Source organism: Schistocerca piceifrons, chromosome 11 (assembly GCF_021461385.2).
Source record: "Schistocerca piceifrons isolate TAMUIC-IGC-003096 chromosome 11, iqSchPice1.1, whole genome shotgun sequence".
Lineage (NCBI taxonomy): Eukaryota > Metazoa > Arthropoda > Insecta > Orthoptera > Acrididae > Schistocerca > Schistocerca piceifrons.
This window is the reverse complement of record NC_060148.1, coordinates 149,808,069-149,831,370: the sequence shown is the minus strand read 5'-3', so window position 1 is coordinate 149,831,370 and position 23,302 is coordinate 149,808,069. Positions and strand designations below refer to the sequence as shown.

The 23,302-nt window shown below is 41.6% G+C and overlaps 1 protein-coding gene across 1 annotated transcript in view; it reads left to right on the top strand.

The window, feature by feature from the left end:
- The first annotated feature begins 644 nt into the window (after positions 1-644).
- LOC124719927 (poly [ADP-ribose] polymerase tankyrase-2-like) overlaps positions 645-23,302 on the top strand; it is a 59,149-nt gene continuing 36,491 nt past the window's right edge. The window contains exon 1 of the mRNA XM_047245124.1: positions 645-769. The gene's annotated coding sequence lies outside the window, so the exon portion shown is untranslated. The remainder of the gene's footprint in view (positions 770-23,302) is intronic.

The following is a 23,302-nucleotide window of genomic DNA, read 5'->3' as shown; positions in this document are numbered from 1 at the left end:
GGGGCGTTGTTCACAAGGAATTTGTGCCTCCCGGCCAGAGAGTGAACGGAAATTTTTACGTTGAAGTTCTGACACGTGTCAGAGCTCGTGTGGCCCGAGTTGGCAAAAGGGGGCAGGTGGATCCTCCATCACGACAATGCGCCCGCTCACGCGTCGCTCGTTGTGCGCGAGTTTTTGGCCCGAAGCTCAACCACCGTGACAGACCACCCGCCTTATTCACCCGATCTAGCCCTGTGTGACTTCTTCACGTTTCCGAAATGCAAAATGGTGCTTCGGGGTCGGCACTTGGGAGATGTGGAAGCCATCGATGCGGAAACGACACGCCAACTGAACATCACCACAAAAGAAGACTTTCAGCAATGTTATCAACAGTGGAAACGGCGTTGGCAGAAGTGTATCGCGTCTCAGGGCGAGTACTTTGAAGGAGACCATATTGTAATACCTGAATAATTGTAAAATAAAGTTATTATTCAACTTTTATACGTATTTTCCGGACAAACCTCGTATTACAGGGAAAAATGTTGCAAGACGCGGTCAGGCCGTCTCCGTTCGGCCGCCACCTCTCCCCCTCCAGCAGTCCTGGACTCGGGGGGAGGGGGGAGGGGAGGGCGGGGCGAGTCACGTGACCGCAGAGGTGCTGCCGCTACAGTTCTGGAACAGTCACTTGCGTGGCGTGGCAGCGGTAGGACGTCGCAGAACAGGCAGCGCTGGGTTCCGTCTCTACAGGATAACAGATTTTTGTGTGTGTATGTGTGTGCGTACACGCCAGGTAGGAGCGCCGATCCATCACGTTACCCACCACCTTCATTGATTCCGGGAGCATATTTACGAGAAATGAAACTTATGTGTACTCTCGACTGTTGCACAATACGTTGCTGGTTGTGGCTAGCTGCAAAATGTCAGAACGTCCTGTTTACATGCCACAAAGCGCGGCCACGATGTTTGGATGACGGATTTAGTTTAAGTCCACAGCTCGCGGTCTAGTGGGTACCGTTGCTGGCTCTGTATCACGTCGTCCCGGGTTCGATTCCTGCGCGGATTGGGGGTTTTCTCCGCCCGGGTGTTTGTGTTGTTTCATCATTATTTATGACAGTGGCGAGATCGGAAAGAATGGGAATTTGTACGGGCGCCGATGACCGCGCAGTTGAACGTACCAGAAACAAAACATCATCATTATCACTCCAAACGTTGTACACTTTTAGTAGTTCGCTAGGAGGACAACGTAATTCGTAATTAATAAGGCGTACTGCTTACAAGGAGAGGTCCCTAGCGGTCGATCGACTTTTCGAAACTACCTATACGCTGATATAGGTTAAGATTCCATGTATCACACACGCAGACATTCACTCCGGTGGGCCCTCGCTTGCGAGTAATTAACGAAAAAAAAAATCAGAATTTTGTGTGACACTGAGTAGCGCTAAAATATGTGCTTTACATAGCGTGGTTGCGTGCTATAATGGATAGGATGGTAGCTTCACATATAAGAGGTTGTGGATTTGAATCTCGTGAGGTGTTCCAAATTCTTTGTTTTTTTTTATCTTTATCGAAATGACTCTGATCAATACTTTTATTCAGTTATTTGGTTTAAATGCAATTTTTGAATTCCATTCCTTTGTCACATAATTTTAATCATAATATCCACTCGCTTGCTGTCACTTGCTGTCATTTTTCTTCCTGTCGCTCTTTGCCCGCTTGAAATCTTTGTTCATGCGTTTTTCAAAAATTTTATCTATTAATTTTGTTGAAATTGCTTTTATCACCCTGCTTTTTTGTCCACATTATTGCGTTCATTATGTCTATTTATCATTTTGTTTGAATTCCGTTTCGCTTATAAACCTGTCCTTCATTTCAATTTTTGTATGCTTTATTTTGTCCCAAGGGCAATAGGTATTTAGGTATTAAATCTGTGTATGACAATTACTGTGCAGAAAAACGCACATCTTTTAACGAAAATAGATATTTCACATCATTGTACAAATATAAATAGATTATTTCGTTTACTGTTTTTCAACCAATAGATCAGAATTTTCAAATAATTGAATATTATAGTTGAATTCATATTCACAAAAATTCCGATTGGAACAATAATGATATAAAGAAAAATTGAAACAAATGAAAAAAGTTTATGCAGTGATTAAAATGATGTGACAAAGGAATAGAAATGAAAACTTCATTTAAACCAGTTAATCGAATAACAATAATGATCGAAGTAATTTCGATAAAGATTTAGAAATAAAAAGAATTAGTGCAGCTGACAAGACTCGAACCCACGATCTCTTGCCTGGGTAACTGTTATCCTGTCCATTATAACACGGGACCACATTACGTAAAGCTGCGTTATTATTGTTACTGAGTGTCACACAAAATTTCATTGTTTTTATTTTTTCGTCATTTACTCGCAACCGAGGGCCCACCAGGGTGAATGGCTGCAGTATGGCAAGTGGGATCTTAACCTAAATCACCGTATATTTCAAGAAGTCTATCGCACCGCTGGGGACCTCTCCTCGTTAAAAAATTCGAGAATGTCGCAAGTGAAGTTTTAGCGCGTCACACATGTGCCGGTGCGCTGCCATTCTGGCCAGGAAGGTGGCGGCGGTCAAGCGCCCAGTCTCCGAAATCCGTGAATCTCTGGATCAAGTAGCGGCCAACATTTTTTTTTATTGCATATATTTTGCAACACTGGTCGTATTACTTCACATACGACATTTGAAAGGGCAGAGAATGAAAACATTAATAGGTGTTTTTGCATTAGCTTTGTAGAGTTTGTAGGTAACACGTGACGTGTTCTTTTGCCAGTCTCGCTACTCCTGTCTTCTGATTTTATCCATCCTGGATCAGAGGTCGTGGTTGTGAATGTCAATGTTAAAAAAATATATCGGCTAACCACTTGTTTATAGTGTAAAACACGAAGATTGACGCTTTCGGAAGTCAAGCTTCCATCATCAGAATAATAAAAAGTGAAAGAACCTGTTAAAACTCGCTGACACGGCCCGCCTAGTATCTCTAGACATTAAAAACCTTTATGCGAATGTGGTTCAAATGGCTCTGAGCACTATGGGACTTAACATCTTATGTCACCAGTCCCCTAGAACTTAGAACTACTTAAACCTAACCAACCTAAGGACATCACGCAACACCCAGTCATCACGAGGCAGAGAAATGCGAATTTGCCGGTAAATGAGCCAGTTAAGGTCGTCACAGAAAATTTGCGTAAGTACAAAACACTGCCTCAGCCAAGAAATAGTCGAATTCATCGAACTGTTAGAATTCGTTCTGAAATATAATTATTTTTCTTTTAACAATAGATTTTATATGCAAAAAGATGGACTGGCTATGGGTTCCAGTATATCTGGAACCATAGCAGACATCTTTATAAATCATTTGGAAAAAAGACTCCTCGTTAACCCGCAACATCCCGTGGATAAAATTGTATATTACAAACGCTATGTAGATGATACGCTGCTTCTTATTAATGGAAAATAAAAAGAAGTCGCAGAAATAGTAAATAAATTTAACGAGTTACACGGTAAAATTAAATTCACTGTGGAAGAAGAGAAAAATGGTGATCTGCAATTTCTCGACCTAAGTATTGGGAAACGAAATGGTAGGCATGTTTTTAAAATATTTAGGAAACCAACCACAACTGATGTGTTGATTCAAAATAATTCCTGCCATCCTAAGAGCCAGAAACTTTCTGCTTTTAGATCTTTGATAGAGTCCCTATGAATGAATGAAGAAGACAGAATGACTGAGCTGAACATCGTGAAACAACTAGCCAGAGCTAACGGATATCACCAAAACGTTGTCAATAAATTAATACGACAGAAACAGCGCGCCAATGCAAGGAAGAATACCGCAAAAAATATTAAGAGTGTCACAATACCATACTTCGGTGATATTTCGCAAAAAGTGGCTAACATTTTCAAACCTTTTAAAGTTGATACCGCTTTTCAGACAAATAATACGCAGCGATTTAAACTAAGAAATAATTTACAGCAGGAAAGCGATAAATATGAGAAAGCTGGGGTCTATAAAATTCAGTGTAACACGTGCAAGGCAAGCTATGTAGGCCAAACTGGTAGGTCCTTTAAAGTACGTTACAAAGAACATAGCGATGCTTACCGGCTTAATAATTTCGAAAAGTCAGCTGTAGCCACGCATATTTGGGAAACGGGACACCCCATGTTGGGAACAGATCAGGATCTCGTTATTTTACATAGACAGGACAAAGGAAAAAGCTGGATCTACTAGAACAGCTGGAAATTACGATACATAGCGTGGATGATCAGAACACACTGAATGAACAGCTAACTGGTGATACAAATAACTTTTTCAAACATTTCACTGGTTTCTTTTAGTAACTACATTTTTAACAATTGGCACGATACCATCATTTCCTGAGGTCCTTGGAAAATGTATACGCTATCTGTTTGTATAGACATCTCTGTGACTTTCTTGTTTACTTGCGCGTGAGCTCACTCGCGTTTTAGTGTCGTTTGGCTACGTGGTGTGTGGCATCAACGAAGACGCACGGGTGGCTTACGACGATAAAGGAGAGAGCCATGTGGTTAGATGTTGAACACCATAGGCGACACCATTTTAGAGTTTCTTATATTTTGACGACAATGTGGAGATGCACCTTGAAAGACACGGCTGCAACAAGGGAAGTAGCCACGATGTTTTAATTTTATTATCAGTTTTATTGTGCCTGGTGCATGTTCCATTTTAGCGAGTTTTAACAGGTTCTTTTACTTTTTATTATTCTGATGATGGAAGCTTGACTTCCGAAACGCGTCAATCTTAGTGTTTTACATTATAAACAAGTGGTTGAGCCGATACATTTTTTTAACATAAATTTTGGGACTTGAAAAAAATCGCACGTGTCACTATTCGTTCTTGTTAAATTAGCTACGCTAGTTAACTGGCCAATAGCGCCGATCACAGTGTGTGCCGGTCAAAGCATCATGGCGCAAAACAGCTCTGTGTGCCTTGAAGTTGTAAGGGATTTCGCAAATCACAATAGGTATACATTTTAAGGAAAACATGATACGTTTGATCATTTACTTATCGATGGTTATTAATATAATATTAGTTGTAATAATCAAAACTAGCAAACAGCCAAATACGATTGGACATTTAAGTAAAGTTCGTGCAAGTACACGTGTCTTTTTTATTATGTTATCTTTGAAATGCCATATATCTGAAATAATAGGACCTATGTTGAAAAAAAAATTACCTTTAGGAAAAAAAATTAGGACTTCGATCTTTTTTCTTTTTTTAACGTGTGTATACTTTTTGTTACAGAATAACAAATTACGTTTTACAAAACACCATACGTGTTACGTTTTTCAGTACGATAAATTGATCTCTCTTGCTAGTGTCCAGGTCTTTGTTTTCGTGGGTCTCTTTAATTTGTGAGTGTCCCTCGAACAACGTTCGTTAGTGCTTGCTTATTCAGTTTAGCACAATAACATAGCTTTTTGTGAAAAGGAGAGCAATCGTTTATACGTGTAACTAGAACGAAATCAGAAAAGGTTGAACGCAATAAGGAGCTAAATTACACAAAAGAAAAGAAAAACAATAACAATAGTAATATCTTTTCACTCAGAATACTAGTTTGGCTATAGTGATATTTTGTGTCGTCTATGTTTTCTATTTTGAGGCCTACATAAATGGGATGGAGAGCAAATAATTATTTTTCTTTTTTTTCGTATGGTATGGGCAGTTAATGTTCTGTGTATTGTTTTTACAGGTTTACTAGCACATGGATGCAGGATATTTCCTGGTTTTCACTATATATTAAAAAAAAACTTCCAGCTTTAAAATGATGTGGTATTTCAACTATTTGTTGTGGCGTGGCAAGACAGCCAAGCCACTAGGAGGAAGCCGAAAGGCACGCGTTTAAGCTCACGCAGGCTGGCGTGAGGTCTGGAATAGGACTAGGACGTTATAGTAGCAAGAAAAGTACGTAGCTTCTGGAATACTTAACTTTAGTCCATAATTGGTGAACATCGCTCTGATGGTACATGAATCACAAGATAAATAGCAAATGATAATGGCGCCTTGCTAGGTCGTAGCAAATGACGTAGCTGAAGGCTATGCTAACTATCGTCTCGGCAAATGAGAGCGTATTTTGTCAGTGAACCGTCGCTAGCAAAGTCGGCTGTACAACTGGGGCGAGTGCTAGGGAGTCTCTCTAGACCTGCCGTGTGGCGGCGCTCGGTCTGCAATCACTGATAGTGCCGACACGCGGGTCCGACGTATACTAACGGACCGCGGCTGACTTAAAGGCTACCACGTAGCAAGTGTGGTGTCTGGCGGTGACACCACACTATTTACATATTATGTCTAAGCAAGGGGAAGCAAGAAACACATTATATTAGGTCATGAAACAAAACACTTAGATCGACAGTATGAGGAACAACACATTCGGAGGCAGTGGACAGAGTAAACGTAAAACAAATTTGATAAAAGTGCTGAGCGAAAGTAAGAGAGAATGAGAGAGGAGACAGGCAGTCATGGTGAAAGAGAGGGCATATTTAAACATGTAAACACTGATTTCCGTGGTAAGCAATAACTGATTTCACTGCGAAGCTGTAATGATAGTCTGGTAATCAGTTTGGCACAGGTGCTGTCTACACACCAGGGGAATTGAGACACTCAACAAAGATGATGATGATGGTACTCTGCCCGTCAACACCAACATTGTACTGTTGTTGACTGGAAACATGTTGCCTGGTCGGACGAGCCTAGTACTAGAATCTCATGAATCCATGGACCGTGCATGTCAGCAGGGGATTGTTCAAGCTGGTGGAGGCTCTGTAATGGTGTGGGGTGTGTGCAGTTGGAGTGATAGGGAACCACTGACACATCCAGATACGACTCTGACTGGTGACACGTATGTAAGCATCCTGTTTGATCACCTGCATCCATTCAGCCCCATTGTGCATTCCGACGGACTAGGGCACTTCCAGCAGGACAATGCGACACCCCACACGTCCAGAACTGCTACAGAGTGGCTTCAGGAACACTCTTCTGAGATGAAACACTCCCGTGGTTCTAGGTGCTACAGTCTGGAACCGAGCGACCGCTACGGTCGCAGGTTCGAATCCTGCCTCGGGCATGAATGTGTGTGATGTCCTTAGGTTAGTTCGGTTTCATTAGTTCTAAGTTCTAGGCGACTGAAGACCTCAGAAGTTGTCGCATAGTGCTTAGCCATTTGAACCATTTTTTTAACACTTCCGCTGGTCACCAAACTCCCCAGACATGTACATTATTGAGCAAATCTGGGATGCCTTGCAACGTGCTGTTCAGAAGAGATCTCCAGCCTCTCGTACTCTTACGAATTTATGGACAGCCCTGCAGGATTCATGGTGTCAGTGGACCAGCAGACTCTACTCCAGTCACTAGTTTAGTCCATGCCATGCCATGTTACAGCACTTCTGCGTGCTCGCGGGGATTCCGACGCTGTATTAGGCAGGTGTATCAGTTTCCTTGGCTTATCAGTGTATGGTTTTTCGTTTTCAGAGAGTTCACTTCAGTGTATTTTCTCTTATGTTAGGCGACACCGAAAAACTTTCTACCATTACGATGTTTAGGTTTTGTTACATTCAAAACTTAACCCTTCATTTTGAGTTGTCATTCTTTTTCATGCAGTAGGCTGTTATATACTAAGACCGTTAACTGTCATGATGTTAAATTGTGAAATGAAAGAAAAATAGTCAAAGGAGGCACGTGGCATTGACGGATGTATACGCATGTCACCAGCTCAAGGCCGGAAGACGTAGGGCATTGACCCTGGAGATGACGCAATGCGGCCAAACAGGTGGAATCGTACTGGATGTAGGGTTGCAGGGGGGAGGAGGGGGGAGAGGGAGGATCATCGTCATCATCATCATCATCATCATGATCATCATCATCATCAGTGTTCTGCGTAAAGGCAGGTTTTCACATGGTTGTTCTCCAGGCTGTCCGGTCTTCTGCCATCGTCTTCAGGTCCACATAATTTCCTCTTCCCTTTATGTCGTCTATCATCTTGTATCTCCTTCTTCCTCTCAGTCTTCTCCCACAAACCAATCCTTCCAAAGCATCTGCTAGCAAGCACTCCCTTCTCAATGAATGTCCCAACCAGTTCTTTTTCCTTTCTCATACAACCTTCAGCAGACATCTTCTCTCACCGATCCTTTCCAATACTCTTTCATTACTCACTCTTTCCATCCAGCTTATTCTCTCCATTCTCCTCCACATCCACATCTCAAATGCTTCTAACCTTTTTTCATCCTCTCGTCTGTGTCCATGTTTCTGCCCCATATAGTGCCACGCTCCAGACAAAACATTTGCCAAGCCTTTTCCTTAGTCCTTTATCTAATTTGCCACATAAGTCTCCTCTTTCTGTTGAATGCCTCCTTCGCTATGACAATTCGAGTTTTCACCTCCTGGTGACATCTCAAGTCTTCAGTTATTGTGCTTCCGAGGTATTTAAATTCACTTACTTGGCTAATGGTAGATTGTCCTATTTTAATACTGGACAGTCTGCGTCTTGTACTGATGACCATACTCTTTGTTTTTGCTGAGTTTATTTGCATCCCATATTCCACACAAGCTTCATTCAGATCTTTGAGCATGGTATTCACTTTCTGCCACTAATACCATGTCATCAGCAAATCTTATACATTCTATTCTCTTTCCGCCATTCCCCTTTTCCCATCTAAACTTTTCGCAATAATCTCTTCAAGGTATACGTTAAACAACAGTGGGGAAAGGCAACAACCCTGTCTAACACCTCGTCCAATGCTGCTTCCTTCCGACATTTCATTTCCAATCCTTATCCTTACTTTCTGGTGTAAATATAGATTCTGTATCAGTCGTCTCTCTTTCCAGTCTACTCCTTTCCTCTTCAAGATATCCATCAGCTTGTTCCACTGAACTCTGTCAAACGCCTTTTCCAAATCTATGAAAACAGCAAAGATTTCTCTACCCTTTTCCATATATCTTTCCCCTATAGCTCTTAGCAGGCCAATAGCATCTCTTGTTCCTCTTCAAAATCCGAACTGCTCCTCTGCAATCCCTCTACCCAGCTTGCCATATAACCTTCTATTCAACACTCTCAGCAAGACTTTAGCTGCTTGAGAAATCAGACTGATGGTCCGGTGCTCTTCACATTTTTTAGTGTTCCTCTTTTTCTCTACTGGTATCATAACTGTTGCAGCGAAGTCCTCAGGCCATTCCCCCTTGTCATACATCTCGTTACAAAGGTAGACTATTTCTTTTCTTGCCTTGTTTCCCAGACTCTTGAACAGTTCTGCTGGCAAATCATCTATTCCACATGCCTTCCTATTCTTCATCTCCTTCAGCACCTTTTCTACTTCTACTTCTGCTTCCAAGGTGGTAAATCCCTTTCCATCTTCCGGCACGTACTGCTCCGCTTCAACCTTAATTTCACTTTGCATTTCATCCCCCTTATACAGACATTCAATATATTCTTGCCATCTGTTCAAAACCTCCTGTGGTTCTTCTGCTAGAATACCATCCGCTCTTTCTATTTCCATGTTATTCCCCTTTCTTGTACGTTCAAAAACTATCTAACTATCCAGTCTATACATAATTTCATACTTTCCCTCTCTCTCCATTTTCTCTATTTCGTCGCAAGGGAGGGAAATATGGAACAGCATGGCTGACGCACATGTGGAGCTCGCAATTTCCTTGGTGCCCCACTAGGCCCGAGCGGGTTTTTCCACGCGCGCGTGTGACGTAATTTACGCAGAAGTCAAGGCACTGGTCGGTGCTGGCCACGCGGATGCGTTACTGGCGCAGCGTGGAGCGTAGGGAAATCCCGTCAGTGGTGCGTCTGTGAAAGTTGTGGCAACATCTCGTCATAGCTAGTTCAGTATACAGTTGTTAGTTTCGTTCGCTGCGCACGCCCATTCTAGATCTGTTTCATACCTTTTTGAACTCTGAACTTCTGTTTCTTTTCGTATTCTATTCAACGTCCGTGACCGGTAATTAAACTGTATTTCATAATTTCGTAAATTACATAAAATTACGTGGTATGTAATACATACATCTTTTCAGGTAACAAAACAGCATATCAGCGTACTTCACTATGTCAATAAACCGCAGAAGACATTCTTCTAAAAAGGCAAGATTTTTTTATTACACATGCAAAGGAAATGGCCAGTTTCTGTCTTTATTTGATCCAAGGTAAAAGAGCATGGTCAATGTTATGGAAGGCAGACAGACTTAACAACCGAATGAAGTCCGCATTCCACAATCAAATGTCTGGTGTCACATTTTGTAAAGAGAATACAATAACTTCTACAATAATATTTCAGTGCTACAAGGAGGCGCACGAAAAATCGGCCCCGAGTACTAGACTGCTCTCATTGCCGCTTACCAATCGTCATCTATTGTTTCGAAGTTGTTGTTTCCATTAGCTTATTTGTTATTTCCTCACTGCCTAATTATTACATGTTTATCTATTCTGCTCGTAGCCGTCAACAAATCCTGCGTAATTGGCGGGCCGGTTTTTCGTGCGCCACTTTATATTATTTCTCTGCTATCAGCCACATAACGCTACAGTTGGCTAAACGAGAGGTTTTGCAGAATCACGAAAATTACAATTGTGTGAGAATTCTGTTACGAACAAAAACTCTGTACTCCTGGGTGGAGGCAAGCCCCCCTTTTCGTCCCCTCCATTGTAATGTTGATGCATTAAGTTGTTTTGAAAGCGGTGCTGATATTCAAGACAGTAAAAGCGGGTTAAAAGCTGTGGGCTATCTGGGGAAGTTAACCTTGCATTACTGAGCAACTGTTGCACCAGGTATCCAGTCTTGCTTACCAAATTCCCAACCAGACTAACATTAATTATAATCTTTTAATAGTCATCTTACGACAACCGGTGATATATAAAGAGAATTTAAATAAAAAGAAATAAATCAGTTTATATTTGGCCATTTATTTTAACATTGATCATTATTCCGTTAAAATTTCACCATATTAACTTGATTCATAACTAAACTGATGCCTTACTTAGTATTGTGAAAATGTGAGTTTGTAATCTTACAGAACACATCAAATATGGAGCCAAGATTGGGAGACTGCATACAACATTGCATTCATAAAATAACACACGACGAATGTTGAAACATATGCAAGAGGAAATTAACTACAACCAACCGATTCAATTTTCACCCAAAGAAGTTACGTTCGTAGCGCAATCCTGTCCGTCATGAAATTACCACACACTGTTATACTAAATTCATACTAACTCTCTGTGAAATCTTCCCCAAAAAGAATAGCTGAGGGCTACTTTGATGATTACACCACATGCTTCACGTGGTCAACTTGGTTTACACAAAGAGTGTAACTCCACAATAATTTTGATAATTAAAATAAATTACACCGAAACGCAATTTACAAAAGAAAAACCTCGAGCTGGTTACTGTTGTCTTACTATTAACCTGATGGGTCAAACAATTGTATAAGCACATAGTACTGGTCTCACAAAATACACCCCACGTGGGCTGAACATAAAGAAAAGTTGCTATATTGAAAAATATTGTCAAGACGAGACGTTATAATCTCACGCACATTCCCATTTAAGATTGATGATCTTAGAGTTACTGATAAATACGTGGTTCTACTTTACTCACAAAGTAGTCACAAAGCAACTACTGGAAGATGGCTTCAATTTTGATGACACGCTGACATGCATATAGAACAAAAGGGAATAATAGCGGCAAAAGTATCAGAGATTGTTGAGTTGATTACTTTTGCTCCCTTCAAGGACGTGTACCACGACAATATCGTTGCGCGAAATTCCTCGAATGAAGACTAGTTTTCTTAGTCTAAAAATGGAATTGTTGACATTTTATTCTTGAATATATTTCAGTGTACACTGTTTATAGATACTACTAAAATATTTACTGTCAGTGCTCGCAAATGGCTCTGAGCACTATGGGACTTAACATCTGTGGTCATCAGTCCCCTAGAACTTAGAACTACTTAAACCTAACTAACCTAAGGACATCACACATATCTATGCCCGAGGCAGGATTCGAACCTGCGACCGTAGCGGTCACGCGGTTCCACACTGAAGCGCCTAGAACCGCACGGCCACACCGGCCGGCAGTGCTCGCAAAGATCTGACTTCTGTTTCTGTCAGACTATCCCACCTTTCTGCCAAAACGACTGCTGTAACTGCTCACCACAACTCTCTCTCTCTCTCTCTCTCTCTCTCTCTCTCTCTCTCTCTTTGTATGCTCTTCGTCTCGTGTGTCGTACATACATGCGTGTTTCTGCGCTTCCATAATAATTAGTTCGCTGTCCAGACGATCCATTTCGGTACGTCATATAAAGCACAACGAGAAGGCTGCAGAGAAGTCAGCAAACTGAACGTCGAACTGCATAGTTCCCACCTGTCACAAGCAACACCTGCGTACAGGGTGTTCCACGAAGTTATACCGACTATTCCGCTTGTCATATCAGTGGCGATATATTGCGCAGACACGTCTGCACTGTCTTAATTTTCTACTAAACACGTTTAATTATACGAAATGCAGTAATTACTAATGGAAATAATGAAAAAAAAAACACGCGAACGGAATGTAGGTAAATCACCGATTGCTTGCTGTACTTACTATGCAGGCAACAGATTCTTAGTCATCCAAACCCGCCGCTCTAGCTCAGAGTAAATATCTCTGGAGTGAGCATTGCATTCTGCGCATGTTGTCAACATTAAACCAGGATTGTCAAGTGTTTTCGGGACTTCGCTGTGCGTGTGTGCTTTCCTCAGCGTTTGAAGTTTATATTATCAAGAGTTTTTGTTGTGTTTTCACCGTTTGTTGACAGTGTAAAAACGATGGTGAATTACTGTTGTTGCTACGGATGCAAAGAAAAATATGCGAAAGGGGGGATAGTACCCTCTCATGGGTACTATGTGTAAAAAATTCGAGACGCATTATAATTAAGGCTTTGATTCTACTATTTTCTACGATTTTATGACTGTATAAGAGATATTACGGCTCGTACAAAAGCATTCAAAGAATCGCTTCCTCTCGTAAATTTGCTAGTGGAACAGGAAAGGGAATGGTTAGTTGTTTCAGCAAATACTATCCTCCATGCATTTATCAGTGACTTGTCGGTTATGTATATAGATTTGAAAGACGGGAGAAAGATAAAATCAATAGAGTGGGAGTCTGTAATGGTCTTCGTATAATATGTGTGTCCAAACCTTTTGTTTACTATAAAGTTACAGTAGGAGACCATGTTAAGTGTGTCTAGGACATCGAGAATGATTATGTGTGATTTATATTTTAGTTTCCCGAAGGATGAACAATGAGTAAAGACGTGGCTCCAGAAAATGAGGAGTAATTTTGTCCCCACAAAATATTCCAAAGTATGTTCAAAACACTTTGAAGAGGAATGTTTAGAAAGACAAAAATTTGGACGTGTGTGGCTGAAGGTAGATGCTATACCAACTATTTTTAATTTTCCACAGCACCTACTACCAATTTCTGCATTCAGCTTAAATACATTTTCTGCACAAATCAAATAAACACAATAGTGTAGCTAATCAAAGTACACATTCATCTTCTTTGCTGCATTTTGCCTTCAATTTATTTTCTTCGCCATTTGATTAAGAAGCGTAAAATATTAGTAAACATGTCCCCAAACTCTTTCATTTGTGTCACTTTCCACTTCCCTTAATGTTGTTATATACGTTGATTGTTACATGACCAACTGTATTTGCTTTACAGTACATTTATTCTCCGATCGCCCTTTTCCCCCCTTCTTACTCAGTCTACTATTTATTTAATAAACTGGGAGCAAGTACGTAAAATGCGTTAAATAAACACTTCAAAGTGTCACCAGTAAGAGAAATTGTGCTTTAGGTCGCAAAAATGAGAAAATAAATACGCAGAAATAGCAGAAAAAAGGACGAATTAGCAGGGATAAAATCACTAATGTGGGGCATAGGTACACTTCTGCGAATGGTTCATCCAACAATGTGTCAATCCTCATTTCAGTGCAAATGTTCTCTTTACGGATGAGGCTTCATTCCAACGTGATCAAATTGTAAATTTTCACAATCAACATGTGTGAGCTGACGAGAATCCGCACGCAATTGTGCAATCACGTCATCAACATAGTTTTTCTGTGAACGTTTGGGCAGGTATTGTTGGTGATGTCTCGATTGGGCCCCATGTTCTTCCACCTACGCTCAATGGAGCACGTTATCATGATTTCATACGGGATACTCTACCTGTGCTGCTAGAACATGTGCCTTTACAAGTACGACACAACATGTGGTTCATGCCAGATGGAGGTCCTGCACATTTCAGTCGAAGTGTTCGTGCGCTTCTCAACAACAGATTCGGTGACCAATGGATTGGTAGAGGCGGACCAATTCCGTAGCCTCCACGCTCTCCTGACCTCAACCCTCTTGACTTTCATTTATGGGGGCATTTGGAAGCTCTTGTCTACCCAACCCCGGTACCAAATGTAGACACTCTTCGTGCTCGTATTGTGGACGGCTGTGATACAACACGCCATTCTCCAGGGCTGCATCTGCGCATCAGGGATTCCGTGCGACGGAGGGTGGATGCATGTATCCTCGCTAACGGAGGACATCTTGAACATTTACTGTAACAAAGTGTTTGAGGTCACGCTGGTACGTTCTGTTACTGTGTGTTTCCATTCCGTGATTAATGTGATTTGAAGAGAAGTAATAAAATGAGCTCTAACATGGAAAGTAAGCGTTTCCGGACATGTCAACATAACATATTTTCTTTCTTTGTGTGTGAGGAATGTTTCCTGAAAGCTTGGCCGTACCTTTTTGTAACACGCTGTATAAAATGCCGTATCATACCGAAAACTATCAAAAATAGAGTGCATCTGAATTGTGACACCTATCGCAAAGATAGCTGGCTTATTCCCGGTATCAAATGGATACTGTTAAAATGTCTGCGCAACATATATAAATAATCCACGACACGTACGAAAAGAATCCGTCTGTACTAGGGATGTAGTGACATTCGAAATATTCAGGGCGCTATGCGGACAAACACACGACGTCCCGAGAACACGTGACCAGGCCGGCAATGTATGTTGACAACACAAAATCTGTTCTGCGCATGTGAATGCTCACTTCAGAGATATTTACTCTATGTTCTTGCTGGAAGGCTGACGGATTATAAAAACTCAGCGCCTTTCTCATTCGTGTGACCAGTGTCCAGCGTGAAAAACACGCCGACAAAATGCAACCCAGCGCGTGCGCGCCGCGTGACCGCAGAAGTCTGCAGGCAGCAGCAGCGTGCAGATGGCGTCCTCTGACCAGCCCCATTCAACAGGCAGTAGCGCTCTAGAATGGCGGAGTGAATTACGTAACAGACGCGCGTAAACAACACTCTCCTGTGGCCGTGACACACCGTAAAGTGGTCTCAGGAGCGGAAGTGTATACTTCGTTTGTCATAAGAATAAAGCGTATGGAAACAAAATACAAATGCGATGATTGGTCAGCAGCAATAGCACACGTGTACCGTGTTGCGGCGTGTAGAATGTCTGTCTGTACGAATCCAACATTCCATTAGAACCACTGACAACCTTGGGAGAGCCAGTCCTGACAAAACTCTACCGTCTGGTGAGCAAGATGTATGAGACAGGCGCAATACCCTCAGACTTCAAGAAGAATATAATAATTCCAATCCCAAAGAAAGCAGGCGTTGACAGATGTGAAAATTACCGAACTATAAGTTTAATAAGTCACAGCTGCAAAATACTAACGCGAATTCTTTACAGTCGAATGGAAAAACTGATAGAAGCCGACCTCGCGGAAGATCAGTTTGGATTCCGTAGAAATGTTGGAACACGTGAGGCAATACTGACCCTATGACTTACCTTAGAAGAAAGATTAAGGAAAGGCAAACCCACGTTTCTAGCATTTGTGGACTTAGAGAAAGCTTTTGACAATGTTCACTGGAATACTCTCTTTCAAATTTTGAAGGTGGCAGGGGTAAAATACAGGAGGCGAAAGGCTATTTACAATTTGTACAGAAACCAGACGGCAGTTACAAGAGTGGAGGGACATGAAAGGGAAGCAGTGGCTGGGAAGGGAGTGAGACAGTGTTGTAGCCTTTCCCTGATGTTATTCAATCTGTATATTGAGCAAGCTGTTAAGGAAACAAAAGAAAAATTCGGAGTAGGAATTAAAATCCGTGGAGAAGAAATAAAAACTTTGAGGTTTGCCTATGCATTGTAATTCTGTCAGAGACAGCAAAGGACATGGAAGAGCAGTTGAGCAGAATGGAGAGTGTCTTGAAAGGAGGGTATAAGATGAACATCAACAAAAGCAAAACGGGGATAATGGAATGTAGTCAAATTAATCGGGTGATGCTGAGGGAATTGGATTACGAAATGAGACACTTAAATTAGCAAATGAGTTTTCCTATTTCGTGAGCAGAATAACTGATGATGGTCGAAGTAGAGAGGATATAAAATGTATACTGCCAAAGGCAAGGAAAGCGTTTCTGGAGAAGATAAATTTTTTAACATCGAGTATAGATTTAAGTGTCAGGGAATCGTTTCTGAAAGTATTTGTATGGAGTGTAGCCATGTATGGAAGTGAAACGTGGACGATAAACAGTTTGGAAAAGAAGAGAATAGAAGCGTTCGAAATGTGGTGCGACAGAAGAATGCTGGAGATTAGGTGGGTAGATCACATAACTAATGAGGAGGTATTTAACAGAATTAAGGAGAAGAGAAATTTGTGGCACACCTTGACTAGAAGGAGGGATCGGTTGGTAGGACATGTTCTGTGGCATCAAGGGATCACCAATTTAGTATTGGAGGGCAGCGTGGAGGGTAAAAATCGTAGAGGGAGACCAAGAGATGAATACACTAAGCAGATTCAGAAGGATGTAGGTTGCGGTAGGTACTGGGAGATGAAGCAACTTGCACAGGATAGAGTAGCATGGAGAGCTGCATCAAACCAGTCTCAGGACTGAAGACCACAACAGTAACAACAACATTGAGGAACCGCATACGAATGAAAAGTCGTGTTCTGACATGTAGTGAAGAAAACTCCGGGTATTTACAGGGTGTTTCAAAAATGACCGGTATATTTGAAACGGCAATAAAAACTAAACGAGCAGCGATAGAAATACACCGTTTGTTGCAATATGCTTGGGACAACAGTACATTTTCAGGCGGACAAACTTTCGAAATTACAGTAGTTATAATTTTCAACAACAGATGGCGCTGCAAGTGATGTGAAAGATATAGAAGACAACGCAGTCTGTGGGTGCGCCATTCTGTACGTCGTCTTTCTGCTGTAAGCGTGTGCTGTTCACAACGTGCAAGTGTGCTGTAGACAACATGGTTTATTCCTTAGAACAGAGGATTTGTCTGGTGTTGGAATTCCACCGCCTAGAACACAGTGTTGTTGCAACAAGACGAAGTTGTCAACGGAGGTTAATGTAACCAAAGGACCGAAAAGCGATACAATAAAGGATCTGTTTGAAAAATTTCAACGGACTGGGAACGTGACGGATGAACGTGCTGGAAAGGTAGGGCGACCGCGTACGGCAACCACAGAGGGCAACGCGCAGCTAGTGCAGCAGGTGATCCAACAGCGGCCTCGGGTTTCCGTTCATCGTGTTGCAGCTGCGGTCCAAATGGCGCCAACGTCCACGTATCGTCTCGTGCGCCAGAGTTTACACCTCTATCCATACAAAATTCAAACGCGGCAACCCCTCAGCGCCACTACCATTGCTGCACGAGAGACATTCGCTAACGATATAGTGCACAGGATTGATGACGGTGATATGCATGTGGGCAGCATTTGGTTTACTGACGAAGCTTATTTTTACCTGGATGGCTTCGTCAATAAACAGAACTGGCGCATATGGGGAACCGAAAAGCACAATGTTGCAGTCCCATCGTCTCTGCATCCTCAAAAAGTACTGGTCTGGGCCGCCATTTCTTCCAAAGGAATCATTGGCCCATTTTTCAGATCCGAAACGATTACTGCATCACGCTATCTGGACATTCTTCGTGAATTTGTGGCGGTACAAACTGCCTTAGACGACACTGCGAATACCTCGTGGTTTATGCAAGATGGTGCCCGGCCACATCGCACGGCCGACGTCTTTAATTTCCTGAATGAATATTTCGATGATCGTGTGATTGCTTTGCGCTATCCGAAACATACAGGAGGCGGCGTGGATTGGCCTCCCTATTCGCCAGACATGAACCCCTGTGACTTCTTTCTGTGGGGACACTTGAAAGACCAGGTGTACCGCCAGAATCCAGAAACAATTGAACAGCTGAAGCATCTCATCTGCATGTGAAGCCATTCCGCCAGACACGTTGTCAAAGGTTTCGGGTAATTTCATTCAGAGACTACGCCATATTATTGCTACGCATGGTGGATATGTAGAAAATATCGTACTATAGAGTTTCCCAGACCGCAGCGCCATCTGTTGTTGAAAATTGTAACTACTGTAATTTCGAAAGTTTGTCTGCCTGAAAATGTACTGTTGTCCCAAGCATATTGCAACAAACGATGTATTTCTATCGCTGCTCGTTTAGTTTTTATTGCCGTTTCAAATATACCGGTCATTTTTGAAACACCCTGTAGTTTGGACAGCAGTGCATATTGTTTCCACTATATTTTTTTCCTTGGAAATACTATCCAATCCATTAAATTCATTAAAAATTAGTTAAAACTGTGACATCTTTTGTAGCCACTCATCTGTTGGAACTGTAAGCCCACTGCGAGATAGGGCTTTATTCCAACCGTAATTTTCATTTGTTGGAGGACTTAAAATATCACCAGAAGGCGTTCCCAGTGTGTTGTCACAGTTCTTTGCACGATATACAATGTAGCCAGCCAGGTAACGGAATCCTTCTGCAGAGCAGGATTTTGGAAGATATATTGTGTTCGAACATTACCTCGAAGGAAACGGTCTATTGGCTCAAATGGCTCTGAGCACTATGGGACTAAACATCTGTGGTCATCAGTCCCCTAGAACTTAGAACTACTTAAACCTAACTAACCTAAGGACAGCACAAACATCCATGCCCGAGGCAGGATTCGAACCTGCGACCGTAGCGGTCACGCAGTTCCAGACTGAAGCGCATAGAACCGCACGGCCACACCGGCCGACCAAAACGGTCTATTGACACACAGAGAACATGGGTTTAGAAAACATCGTTCCTGTGAAACACAACTGGCTCTTTATTCACATGAAGCGTTGAGTGCTATTGACAACGGTTTTCAGATCGATTACGTATTTCTGGATTTCCGGAAGGCTTTTGACACTGTACCACACAAGTGGCTCGTAGTGAAGTTGCGTGCTTATGGAATATCGTCACAGTTATGTGACTGGATTTGTGATTTCCTGTCAGAGGGGTCACAGTTCGTAGTAATTCACGGAAAGTCATCGAGTAAAACAGAAGTGATTTCTGGCGTTCCCCAAAGAAGTGTTACAGGCCCTTTGCTGTTCCTTATCTACGTGTATGAACGATTTGGGAGACAATCTGAGCAGCCGTCTTCGGTTGTTTGCAGATGACGCTGTCGTTTACCGACTAATAAAGTCATCAGAAGATCAAAACAAACTGCAAAACGATTTAGGAAAAATATCTTAATGGCGCGAAAAGTGTCAGTTGACCCTAAATAACGAAAAGTGTGAGGTCATCCACATGAGTGCTAAAAGGAACTCGTTAAACTTCGGCTACACGATAAATCAGTCTAATCTAAAAGCCGTTAATTCAACAAATTTCTTAGGTATTACAATTGACAACAACTTACATTGGAAGGAACACATAGAATATGTTGTGGGGAAGGCTAACAGAAGACTGCGTTTTATTGGCAGGACACTTAGAAAACGTATCAGACCAACTAAGGAGACTGCCTACACTACGTTTGTCCGTCCTCTTTTAGAATACTGCTGCGCGGTGTGGGATCCTTACCAGATAGGACTGACAGAGTACAAAGAAAGGCAGCACGTTTTGTATTATAGCGAAATATGGGAGAGAGTGTCACAGAAATGATACAGGATTTGGGTTGGACATCATTAAAAGAAAGGCGTTTTTCGGTGCGACGGAATCTTCTCACGAAATTCCAGTCACCAACTTTCTCCTCCGAATGCGACAATGTTTTGTTGACACCGACCTACATAGGTAGGAACGATCACCACTATAAAATAAGGGAAATCAGAGCTCGTATGGAAAGATATAGGTGTTCATTCTTCCCGCGCGCTATACGAGGTTGGAATAATAGAGAATTGTGAAGGTGGTTCGATGAACCCTCTGCCAGGCACTTAAGTGTGAGTTGCAGAGTATCCATGTAGATGTAGATCCCTCTTTGAGATTCTTCTGGTGCATGTTAAAGAGGAAAATTTATATCTTGTAGCTTTTTTTTCACCTTCTATCATCTGCAGTGCTTCTCTCATGTCGGGAAAAATTCCTGTGACCAGATGTGACGTTAAAAATCCGTTACACTCATCTGCCTCTACGAATGTGTCATTTGACAGAGGAATATCATGAGAATTGTGCCCCAGCAGTAACAGCCGTAATCGATATGTTACTTCTGTTGGAGAAAGGTTCAAACGCAAATGACCAATTGCTCTGGCCTGCGAGAAAAATTTTTCCAGTGCATCCTGGTTCAATCTTGCAGTTAAAATATATGTCATTTGTAGTAGCTGAAGGTCAGAAAACAGTCCAAATAATGACCGATCAGTTGTCATTATGCCTTTCTGGAATGGGAGCAAGTGATTTGTATTGCCTATGCGAATTTTTTCGGCGCACGTGTACAGTTCTCTTAATATTCTTTCTTGAACATCCTTATGTATCCCGTAACCACATGATAACGCGTTCTTGTTGTATATCCGAGCATTCAGAATGTCAAATGCGTCGTTTGTTAACTGAAAAAAATTTTTTGCTTCCTCTTCTTTAGGCATTAGGTACTCTATGGCTTTACCTGCGGTACTGGAAAAAAGTTGCATTGCCAAATAAACCGTTTGAAGCTCTCTCCCCTTAACACTGAGATGAAGCTGTGACAGTTTAGGACACAACTTCATTTCACTCCTGTCTAATGCGAGCAGGCTTTCTATAATCGATTTATTAACAATTTTCCCACTTGGAGGCTTTTGTCCGTCATCCAGAAAGTGGTTGCTCATTAATTTTAACAAATGTGGAACATCTGAAAACACCCAGTCGTTTCTTTTCATACTGCGGATTGGAAAAGCAGGAATTTGTTTCTATCACATTAAAATCTTTCCACACAGATCCATTTGTTGTTCCGAGGTCGCACACCACCGCAACATCATCTTGTACAGAGCAGGCAATACTGTTTAATCGATAAGCTGTTATTTGTGTGTCAAAATCATAGTCAATGGGTTGCTTCCATCCAGAAAACAAACCACGTACCATAACAAATAGCACGTTACTGTGTGGCTCTACAACAAAATCTTCAACAGGATCATAAATAATACTGCTATCTACATTCATTTCGTCGAATGATAGCGCACACACACACAAACACACACACACACACACACACACACACGTACGTTCGATTTTTTGTCAATACGGATGAGTGGACTTTCTTCAGTTGCAAAACATCTGTGAGTACACCAGGAAAGCATCTGAAAGAGCGTGACGTCCATCTCTTAAGTGTTGAAAGTCCTGGAAGTGGGAAACCGACCTGATTCCTTAAAAACAAATAACACTTCCTAGACACAGCAGGAAGTGTAACCGCTTTACAAATATATTCCCTTTGCCACTTTGCTCGTTTCTTCCCACTCAACAAGCAGTTTTTGAAAACAATTTGCCTAATATTTAAGTTACTTTCTTCTGCACTTGCTTCTTTTGACATTTTTTTTGATATTTTATTTTATCACACAAGCTTTCACTTTGAGTTTCAAGCACTTCTCACTATACCTGGGGTTTTTACACATAGCTGTCAGTCTGCGGTTCCTGTATTCTAATTCTTCTATACGTTTACAGAGATCGCTGCTTTGTTTACTATCAGTCATCTGTCGCTGTTGACTGGTCTATTTTTCTTTTTTTCGGAGACACAGTAGCCAGGTGCTCAATTGATTTTTTCATTGTCTTTCTTCCCTGCAACCTGTCTGCCTTATTCGGAGAAACTATGTCAACAGCGCCTGAATTTCCACTAACACTCGGCGGTAGATTAAGAAGTTCTGCTCGCAAGTCACGGAGATAATCATCTGATGTGACATGTAATGAACAAAGAGTTGACGTCGCAACATTGAAGCGATCTTTTCGGTGGCACTTCATTATCCAGACCTTCTGCACTTTAACGTTTTTTGGGACCGAATAATAAATTATATCCGTGCCTTTTGTATTTTTGCTGTACGACAGACACACTGTTACACCACACCCAGGCATTTTGAAGCAAAACGTTTGCAAAACACCGCAACACCACAAACTAAAGCACAACGACTGAAACTTCCCCTTTGAAAATTAAGAATGACAGTGCTGGAAAAACTCTATCGTTATTTGATACAGAACCAGCTGAGTAAATCTCAACGTACTTAGACAGTTTCCTCTTTACCTATTCTGATCATCACTACACTGACATACAATATTTTAGCGCAGTTCTGACTTTAAATAATCGCTACAAAAGAATCGCCTTGACTAAGAATAACGTATACCTTTCACGAATCACTTACCTCACAAAAATCTTTGTTACTCGAACTACTGCAATACAGCGAGCGCCAATACTGCCAGCTAAACAAAAGATTCTAATTGCTGAAGGCACTAACTACTGATAGGCATAGTTCGCAAATGAAAGATTTTGATAGAGAATAAACAATGTACTGGGTGATCAAAAAGTCCGTATAAATTTGAAAACTTAATAAACAACGGAATAATGTAGATAGAGAAGTAAAAATTGACACACATGCTTGGAATGACATGGGGTTTTATTAGAACAAAGAAAAAAGTATTGCTAGACGCGTGAAAGATATCTTGAGCGCGTCGTTTGGTGATGATCGTGTGCTCAGCCGCCACTTTCGTCATGCTTGGCCTCCCATGTCCCCAGACCTCAGTCCGTGCGATTATTGACTTTGGGGTTACCTGAAGTCGCCATAGCTCCGGACATTCTTTACAGTGCTGTTCACAACATCATTCCTCGACTACAGCTATTGTTGAAGAATGATGGTGGACATATTGAGCATTTCCTGTAAAGAACATCATCTTTGCTTTGTCTTATTTTGTTATGCTAATTATTGCTATTCTGATCAGATGAAGCGCGATCTGTCGGACATTTTTTGAA